We start from the raw sequence: 8600 nt of genomic DNA on the forward strand, positions 1-8600 counted from the left end.
CAGGTGGCAGTAATTCGAATGTAGAATCTTAAAACTATGATTTTAGCTTTAATCTGAAATCAATAAAACCATGCTGTAAACAGGGAAGCGGCTGATGTTTTAGGTTAGTGACCTGTCGTGACTTCAGCTTGTTGGATTGATACCATGCACTTAACCCACTATCACTTTCGATACCTGACAGTGTTTGGAAGATAGAGCTGCTGAGCTTCATCGATATGACCCATGCTCTGTGGGGCTCAGCACTGTGACTTGTGTAGATCAAAGCCTCAACTAAAGTTTAGCAAATGATTTTTTTTTAAAAATACAACAAACAATAGATTACTGACCTGAATAGGAAATCACTGCCCTAAATCTTCCAGGCTCTTTCAACGGAAAGGTTGCAATACTTTCTGCAGCTTGCTCTTCAATGAATCAGCTCCAAGGAGAGGTTTAGCACTGAAGCATGAACCTGATTGTGTTTCGTTGACAAACCTGCATTTTCTTTTGTTAACTTCAGTACTGTCGGAAACTGTCTTGGGTGGTATTTAGTCGGCCGGTCATTGTGTCTGCCTGGTAGTTGGATGTCACTGATGTTGGTGGAGCTGTTATGGAGGAGGCAGAAGGAGTTGCTCAGCTCCAAAGCTGTATAGAGCTGCTCATGCTGGAATTCATAATTATTTATCAGAAGGCAAATGTGGAATATATCCAATCAAAGTCTTGTGTCTCCACATCTCGAGGGGAATATGGCTTCCCCTCCTAATGAATAAAGCTTCACAGCGTTGCGTAGCTAGCAAACAATTGCAATCAAAGATTCTGACAAGGATTGTATCTGTTTCCTCTTTATGGACAAAAATTAGTCATTCTGCATGGCTGCATGTTTTGTTATTCTTGTGAACAGATTGTGGCCTTCTCTGTAATATAAACTGTATATAGTTCTATATAATATTTAAAAAGAATAAAAGTAATGTCAAATTTCTGAAATAATCTCTGCCTTTCCTTTTGTTTATTGTTGAGGGAAATTGGTAGTAATCCAAAGGCCCAGATTAACCCTGTTGGTGTTCCACTAGTGGAATTTACATTCTATTAATATAGAATGTAGAGCTATTCCCAGGACCAGTGACCATGCCACTATTACCAATAGTTGATAGAGGTCTACAAAATTGAGAGGCATAGATAGTGTGGATAGTCAGCGGCTTTCTCCCAGGGTGGAAAGGCACAGGTTCAGAGGGAAAATTTAGGGGAGAAGGGTGGGGGAATACTTTCTTTCACAGTGGTGGAAGCAAGCACGTTAGCAACGTTGAAGGAGTATTTTGATAGATGCATGCACAGGAGGCAAACAGAAATAGAAATTGCAAATGGGCAATAAGTAGCGGATCTAAATAAGGATTAGAATCAAATTGGCGTAAGTTTAGTGGGCTGAAGGGCCTGTCCTTATGCTGTATTGAATTGAATTAATTGTTGTAAAAACCCGCCTGGGGCATGTCCTTCCTTCAGGAAATGTCCTATAACGCCAGCCTTTAAATAAGCAAAGGTTATGGTCAGGTCAGAGCCATAGAGATGTACAGCACGGAAACAGGCCCTTCGGTCCAACCCGTCCATGCTGACCAGATATCCCAACCCAATCTAGTCCCACCTGCCAACACCCGGCCCATGACCCTCCAAACCCTTCCTATTCATATACCCGTCCAGATGCCTTTTAAATGTTGCAATTGTACTAGCCTTTCTCTGACAGCTCATTCCATACATGCACTGACCTCTGTGTGAAAAAGTTGCCCCGTAGGTCTCTTTTATATCTTTCCCCTCTCACCCTAATCCTATGCCCTCTAGTTCTGGACTCCCCCACACCGGAAAATTTTTCCTAACCATGCCCCTCATAATTTTGTAAACCTCTATAACGTCACCCCTCACCCTCCGATGCTCCAGGGAAAACCGCCTGTTCAGCCTCTCCCTGTAGCTCAAATCCTCCAACCCTAGCAACGGCAACATCCTTGTAAATAGTTTCTGAGCCCTTTCAAGTTTCACAACATCTTCCTGATAGGAAGGAGACCAGAATTGCACGCAATATTCCAACAGTGGCCCTAACCAATGTTCTGTACAGCTGCAACATGACCTCCCAACTCCTGTACTCACTACACTGACCATTAAAGGAAAGCATACCAAACGCCGCCTTCACTATCCGATCTACCTGCGACTCTCAAGGAGCTATGCACCTGCACTCCAAGGTCTTTGTTTAGCAACATTCCTGAGGACCTTACCATTTGGTGTATAAGTCCTGCTAAGATTTCCTTTCCCAAAATGCAACACTTCCCATTTATCTAGATTAAACTCCATCTGCCACTTCTCTGCCCATTGGCCCATCTGATCAAGGTCCTGTTGTAATCTGAGGTAACCTTCGCTGTCCACTACACCTCCAAGTTTGGTGTCACCAGCAAAGTCTAGGCTAAATATATTTTGATGGGGTTTGGCATGGTCCATAACAGAACTTCTGCCACCTTTGTCTGATGGCCTGCAGCAATGTGGCTGGCTGACTGTGCTCTGAAATAGTCTGAGGAAATCATTCAAAGGCAGTTACGAAAATGAGTGACAATGCTGGTCTTGCCAGCAACAGCAGCATCCCATATAAACTTGTTATTTCTTGAACATCATTCATACCAATGTGGAATCGAGTGGACTCTCTCTCGCTCGCACTCTCCCGCTCTCTCGCACTGTGGATATGACCATATCTTGCCATTTACCAGTCTAGCTTCATATTGGTAAATCAGCATGGAGACTTCTTTCTCTGTGTCTGTGTGTGTCTCCTGGGTCCAAAGCAATGACCAGGCTGCATGGTAGGTCTCTATGTGAGAAATTTCCAAATGGGAATAACAGTTACAATGTGAAACATTAACCAAATATGTGCAGGTCAGGTGAATTGGCCATGCTAAATTGCCCATAGTGCTCGGTGCATTAGTCAGAGAGAAATGGGTCTGGGTGGGTTACTCTTTGGAGGGTCAGTATGGACTGGTTGGGCTGAAGGGCCTGTTTCCACACTATAGGTAATCTAATCTAATCAATTTGATCAAAAGCCCCATCTCGAGTGCTGATATCAGGTAGCTCTTGTCAGATTATTTGTTATATGTGCAAATTTTGAGCACTTGCTCTGGGTATTAAATTATCAGGCTAGGCTCAGCTGATTATTTGGCTTGGTTGCTCTCTGATTGGTGGCTGGCAATTATTGAGCCCCTCCCTATTTAAATTTCAATGTTCCAGGTTTTTTAGATTAGATTAGATTACTTATAGCGTGGAAACAGGCCCTTCGGCCCAACAAGTCCACACCGAACCTCCGAAGAGCAACCCACCCAGACCCATTCCCCTACATTTACCCCTTCACCTAACACTACGGCTTTTCCCGAGGGTTACGAGGAGAAGGCAGGAGAATGGGGTCGAGATACATGGCAGCCATGATCAAATAGTGGAGCACACTCAATAGACCGAATGACCTAATTCTACTCCTATTTTTTTTGGTCTTATCTCCTGAACATAAGGGGCAGTGGAGTTGCAGGCACCAGGATTCCTAATTTGTACATTTTGTTCAGTTATTGAATTGCAGATTTACGGGCCAACGTTTTTCCCTAAAGGAACTATATCTTAAAAATTCATTCATGAGTTGTGGCTGTGCTGGGTTCATTACCCGTTCCTAGTTGCCTTCGAATATAGTGGCCTTGTTGAACCACTGCAGTTCATTTGCTGTAGATAGATCCACCATGCTGTTAGTAAGTGTGTTCCAGGATTTTGACGCATCTGGTTAATAACACAGTCAATAGTTAAAATATCTGTGTCGCATTTTCTGCTCTTTAGCTTCTATGTACCTCGTCAGCCTAAACAAAAAGTGAAAAAGTAATTGTAACTGAACGGCCAACTGGCTTGAGGGGCTGAATGGTCTACTCCTGTTTTCTCCTAATCCAGGCAGTTTGGACCAGGATCCTGGCCAAATACTCATTGGCTGAAATGTTTTCATTTTGTAATTTGTTCCATTCTTCTTGCATTTAACAATTTCACCCGAGCTTAGTGTATGGTAGCCAGGAAACCAGAGTGCGTTGCCTCCAATTCTGAGTGAATGAATGAATATTGGGTGGGGGTGGGAAGTGGTGTTTAACTTTAACTTTGGAAGCTCCTGTATTAGCTGTCTGTCATACACCAAACCTGCTTTACCTTCCATTGACGTCCTATAGTTTTTACCTAATCTATCCAGCTACTCATTATTTTGAAAACCTTGTTCTTTGACTTCTCGCCAGGGAGAACAGTCCCAGCTTCTTTAGTCTATCCTCTCAACTGAAGTTTCTTATTCCTGGAACCATTTCATTTTTGTAAATGGCTTTTGCACCTCTGCAATGGATCATTTTGGGATAGTGTTGGGGGACGAGCTGAGAATAGTTCACATGTCAGCGCAACATCGAGGGCCTGTTCTGCGTTGTATTGTTCTATGTTCTAAAGTTAAGGTTGCCTCCAAGATTATTTTTGGGTCAGGAGCCAAGTCCAGTGCTTTTGATGAAATAAGTACGTGTTGTTATAATTAGTCACCACAATCGTGGATCGGTTTGCTCAGTCTAGCCCTAAATTGTTGGCTGTGATTCCACAATACTGCTACTGATTGATTGATTGATTATCTTCACTGGATCGAATTATGATGGCTCAGTTTGGGGGCGAGAGCACAGAAGCTGACCTTTAGTGCAGTGCTAAGGGGCTGCTGCGTTGTTGGCATTACCTTGTTCTGGAAGGTGGATCCATCCACATCTGTCCTCAGTAGGTGAAGGTCTTAAGACCCTAATCTAACAAGGAAAAACAGAAGCTGTCCATTGAGTTCCACCCAACACTTACGTTTCAATGAGCATCTAAAACCAATTCTCACCATACCACGTTGCTGTCTGTGGGAACTTGATGTGTCCAAATTGGCTGCTGCTTTTCCCACATCGCAACTCAAAAATACTTAATAGACCGTAGAGCGCTATTGAGTGTCTTCGTGTCATGAAAGTTGCCATAGAAATAGTACATTTTTAAGACCGAGATTCAAGGACAGATGCATTGGTTTTCGTTGAGAATTTATTGTAATGTTATTGGTGTAACTAGCCTATAAAAGCTTATGCTTTTAATGTGACTAGAAATGACAGCTTTTGCAAATGTTCAAATAGTCATAGTTTACTGCTAACGTGACCCCATCAATAGCGTGACTTAGCGTTCTACCTAGGAATCAGAGGTTCAGGTTTGAATCCTGGGTCCTGACAATCCTGGTTCACTCCCACGTTGTCTCTGGATTTTTTTTTTATTACCAAATGAGATGGATAGACACCCCAGTAGATTGGGTGACCACACCTCAATCTGATGAACAGGAGCCCATTGAACCCTTGTACCTCAAAGGACCATCTGACTGGTATGCTGTTTAAACCCACGGAAAGAGCATCAGTCAGCCTGCAAATGAAACGCATTAAGATCAAGATGGGGTCTTGACAGGATACCTCAGAAAAAGATGTATCCTGTCGAGGGTGAATCTAGGACAAGAGGTCACTGCTTGAAAATAAGGGGTTGTCAATTTGATGCTGAGATGAGGTGAATTTCTTTCTCTGAAGGACCTTCGGAACTCTCCTTCAAAAGGCTGTGGAAGGAGCGCACCTGAATATTTTTAAGGCAGAGGTAGATTGATTCTTGATGAACAAAGGGGATTACAGGTCTTCGGCAGTTCGGCGGAGCTGTGCGGTATTCTGATCAGCCAAGATCTTACTGCATTGCAGTAGGCTGGAGGGGCAGAGTGGCCTATTCCAGTTAGTGTGTTTTACACGCTTCCACATCATGTCATTCTCCCAAGGGGTGAGAGTGCCCATACAGAAGGAAACAGCAATGCACAACATTATTAAGCAATGCATTTACAGACTCAAAGTTGGTGTCTCTCAGTAGCAGTTCTCCAGTGGATAATTAACAACACTGTTGAAAACTGTCAACGTAAGGGAATAAAAAGTTGCTCTTGCGTTCCTACTTAATTGAAACTCCGAGGTGATTGCAGTGAGCTGTGCTGTGAGACGGAAGGCAAAAAAAGGCTTCAATTCACGCTGAAAATCCGCCTCCTTGCGTTTAGCTTGTAACAGGCAAACCAAGTGTTTGACTCATTTGTACATAAAATGCATTGCGCCAAATTAAGATATTGTGTGCCTTTTTAAAAAAATCATTTGTGTGATGTATACGTTGCTGGCTGGGCCAGCACTTATTACCCGTCCCTTGTTGCCCCCTTGAGAAGGTGGGGGGGGTGAGCTGCCTTGAACCACTACAGTCCACCTGCTATGGGTTGACCCACAATGTCCTGAGGGAGGGAATTCCAGGATTTTGACCCAGCGACAGTGAAGGAACAGTAATATATTTCCAAGTTAGCATGATGAATGGCTTGGAGGGGAACTTGAAGGTGGTGGTGTTCCCATGTACCTGCTACCCCTGTCCTTCTGGATGGAAGTGGTCGTGGGTTTAGAAGGTGCTGTCTGAAGATGGTTGGTGAATTTCTGCAGTGCGACTTGTAGATAGTACACACTGCTGCTACTGAGCGTTGGTGGAGGGAGTGGATGTGATTCCAAACAAGCGGGTTGCTTTGTCCTGGATGGTGTGGAGTGTTGTTGGAGCTGCACCCATCCAGGCTAGTGGGGGGTATACCATCACACTCCTGACTTGTGCCTTGTAGATGGTGGACAGGCTCTGGGGAGTCAGGAGGTGAGTTACTCGCCCCTGACCTGCTCTTTTAGACACTGTTTTTATGCAGTGAGTCTAATTGTGTTTCTGGTCAATGATAACCCCCAGGATGTTGATAGTGGGGATTCAGTAATGGTAACGCCATTGAATGTCAAGGGGTGGTGGTTAGATTGTCTCTTGATGGTGATGTTCATAGCCTGGCATTTGTGTGGTGCAAATGTTACTTGTCCAGATCTTGTCCAGATCTTGTTGCATTTGAACACAGACTGTTTCAGTATCTGAGGAGTTGTGAATGGTGCTGAACATTGTGCAATCATCAGCAAACATTCCTCCCTTTGTCCTTACGATGGAGGGAAGGTCACTGATGCTGAAGATGGTTCAGACATTATTGTGTGCCGACAATATATAGTGCACCCTAACTAAGAACGTGATCTCACCTTGACAAGCACTGTGTCCTGCCGGAGGGGCAAGACCTCATGGCAATAGCCCCCTGCACCAAGCACCGACTATGTCATTGTTTGAGCCAAACTCAGAGAGTCACTCATCAAAGACTGAGAGGGAGTCAACACCTGCTGGGCCAGATGGGTTTTTTTTCCTTCACAATTAACAATGGTTTCATAGTCATCATTAGATTTTTAATTCCAGATTTCTATTCTGCCAAGATTCAAACCCAGGTCCCCAGAACATTACCTGGGTCTCCAGATTAATAGTCTCGTGATCATACCACGAGCCATTGCCTCCCCCAATGCAAAATATTTTTAGGAGAGCCTCAAATTGCTGATCTGATTAACCAGCATCACTGTAACCCTGGAAACTGTCTCAGACAAGACCTTGATCCTTCAAGTTGCTGAAACGGTACATCTTCGGGCATGTCTGGCTAGTTAGAGCATTTCCTTGCAACCTTCAAAATGTTTCCACTGAAATTTGCCGGGCTGTCGGGACAACGAGGCATTTGTGAATGATGAGACAGACGGTTTGTTTCCTTTTCAATGACTGAGGAGAAGATTATGGGGACTTGACACAAATGTGTGTGGAAGCCATTTTGTCACAAAGCAATCTTTGCAGTGAAATGTAGACTGCGAATAAAGTGCTTTTAGAAACTAAGCTGAGGGATGTGTTTTGCCAAAATGACCTTGCAGCTGCAAGCTGTCTCAGTTCCCCTGGCCTCTGAGACGCAGTTCTGCTTCATAGATGATGTATTGTTCATGATATCACTTATCCATTTCTGTCCAGCTTAAACTTGCAGTATAAGATAACATTCGGTTGTGTCGACCTTGAGAAATGTCAGTCTGTGCAATGTATGTAGCAGCTGTATGAACGGACCGTTTACCTGACCATTGCCTCTAGGTTGTGTAATTAATGGTCAGTGGACTTGAGATACTATATAACTTGTAACACTCTGTACTTCATTGGACTACATCGGTCTTCTCTGAAGGAAGATGTACTCCCTATGGCCATGAATTAAAGCTTGTTAATACCCAAGGTCTCGACCCCCAACGATTTTGTTATAAACGATCCGGCAATAAGATTTATTTCCTAACAGAACAAACCTAAGAATGAGCAAAATTAAAATAAGGTGAGTTAGAGTCAAGTCGGGCACAGAAAGCAAAATAGGGAGGGATGTGTCGATTTTATAATGAGAAAATGCAGTAAAGAAAGGCCTTTATTATTCTTTTTAAAAGTATTAGATTAGAATCCCGACAGGGAAACAGGCCCTTGGGCCCAACAAGTTCTCACCGACCCTCTGAAGAGTAACCCACCCAGACCCATTCCCCCACCCTACATAGACCCCTGACTAATGCACCTAACAAGGCCAATCCACCCTGACCTGCACATATTCAGATTGTGGGAGGAAACCGGAGCACCCGGAGGAAACCCACGCAGACACGGGGAGAATGTGCAAACTCCACACAGAC

This window comes from Chiloscyllium plagiosum, chromosome 37, assembly GCF_004010195.1.
Source record: "Chiloscyllium plagiosum isolate BGI_BamShark_2017 chromosome 37, ASM401019v2, whole genome shotgun sequence".
Classification (NCBI taxonomy): domain Eukaryota; kingdom Metazoa; phylum Chordata; class Chondrichthyes; order Orectolobiformes; family Hemiscylliidae; genus Chiloscyllium; species Chiloscyllium plagiosum.